The following is a 1,997-nucleotide window of genomic DNA, read 5'->3' as shown; positions in this document are numbered from 1 at the left end:
CAAAAAATTATTAAAAGAGGGGAACTGATGAACCAAAAGGTGAGAAACGGCCCGCAGAGACTAAGTCCAAAACGGGAACTGGTGAACCGGAAATGATTAACCAAAAACTAAGTCCGAAGAGGGAACTGGTAAACCAGAACTGAGTAACCCGATTTTTAAAATTAATTATAAATGGGGAAACGATTGAGCAAAAGGCGGAAATTAAGTCACAGGGACCAGGTCCGAAAGGGCAAGAGGTTACCCCGTAGGGGGCATTCGTCACTCAATCTGAAAATTTTGAAGGCAAAATCTGACCAAAATGCGGAAATCGGACCACACCGCGAGGGGCGCCATTCGACGGGGCAGGGGTAGACGCGTCGAACGGTACCTGAAGGTCCCGGCTGCGACACGTGAGTCCGGAGATATGGCCAGTCAAAGTCTGATGGGAGGTACCGAAGCCGAAAAATCGAAACGCGTTGCGGCGATTCGGTGTCAGAGAGTCGGTCACGAATTCAAATTCGTCCCGCTGATTCGCCAATTGCCAGCCGGTTCCGGGGGGATTGGCGGGGTACCTGCAGGATAGTAAGAGGTGGCATGTCGAGACTTAGCTGTTTACCAGACTTGTGTCTAGCGCCTCCAGGTCTGCAGAGACCGACCCGGGCTGCCGCCCAACCGACTTTTAAGCCTTTTGGGAGTGGGAATTTTCCCATTTTTCCCCATTTTTCGGGTTTTTGGTCGGGCTTGAAAACGGCGGCCCCGAGGCCTCCCGGGGCTGGCGGGCTTCGGCTCCCTTGCGAGAGGGTCCGAATTCCACCCGTTAAGCCCAGAAAGGAGTTCGGAAGTCAGTCGGTCGAGGGAACCCCTTCGGAAGTCCGACGGGGATGGATTCGGCCGGCGTTTCGGATCTCCGGTCAGAGGATTCCCCCCCTGGGCGGGGGGGTGCGAGTAGCTGCCGGCAAACGGTCCCTTGCACTTGTGGCACAAAAAGTCCGAGCACAGGTTAATGAGTTGGCCGCGGAAGCCCCTATGCCGAAATGAGAAAGCCCCCGTTGCGGGGATTTAGTGACGCATCTGCGGCCGGAGGTGGGAGGCCGTCCTGCCGAATTGACACTTGTCATTCGGGCACCTAGGGATTGGTCGGGTACCCGGAGATTTTCGAGAACACGATTTTCAGAGCTTTCTCTGACAGCCCAGGTGCACTTTAAGAGTGCCTGAAAAAGTGACACTTGGCAAAAGGCTCTCAATTTCAAAGCGAGACCTTTACAAGAGCACTCGGAAGTCACCTGTCAGCATTTAAAGCTACATCAGGCGGCAATTTTCGAACTCTTTGTCAGTCTGAAATCGTGTTGAGCCTCGACAGCGTCGGCTCAGGCAGGAGGAGCTTGCCAGCAGAGAGAGGCTCACCATGGATTGCTGGTGGATGCTTTTCGAAAACATATACACATTATATTATATTATAATAATATAAAGAAAAAAAAGAGTTTCTCAAAATCTCTGTGACACTTTGCAGATTTTTTTGAAAGCCAATAAAGAGAACTCTTTAACTTGAAAGTCACCTGTGCCGGCATAGCGATGACTTTAAAACAGGTTGACACTTTCGAGCCGCGGCGGCTCTGAATCACCCCAGACACCAAGTGTGTTTGTGGGCAAGGCACCGCGGCCGGTGGGCTGCTTTATAATAACGGGCACGCAGACTTTTTGAGAGGAATCGGTACTCTCTTCCGATCGATTTGGCGACTCGCGTCCGACATGGGAGGGCCCGAGCGGTCCAGCCAAGGCTGGTGTTCAGGCTCGTCAGGTTCCTCTCTCTGTCCCAAGTGGCAGACGGACAGTTTTAAAAGTCAGTGGGTTTTGTCGGCACGACTCTCCTGTTCACCCGCTGGCGTATTGCTCTCTTGTGAGGCCGAGAAGTCCACCTGTGTTGTCTAACAGAGGTCCGATTCAAGCTCCAGAGCCCGGGTGTCTGCCGTCTCGAGTGGAGCGGGAATGTGCACAGCAAGTCCCGTTCTGGTAGCTGA

Source organism: Heptranchias perlo, unplaced genomic scaffold, assembly GCF_035084215.1.
Source record: "Heptranchias perlo isolate sHepPer1 unplaced genomic scaffold, sHepPer1.hap1 HAP1_SCAFFOLD_1071, whole genome shotgun sequence".
NCBI lineage: Eukaryota > Metazoa > Chordata > Chondrichthyes > Hexanchiformes > Hexanchidae > Heptranchias > Heptranchias perlo.
The sequence above is the reverse complement of the archived record's forward strand: the minus strand, read 5'-3'. Positions refer to the sequence as shown.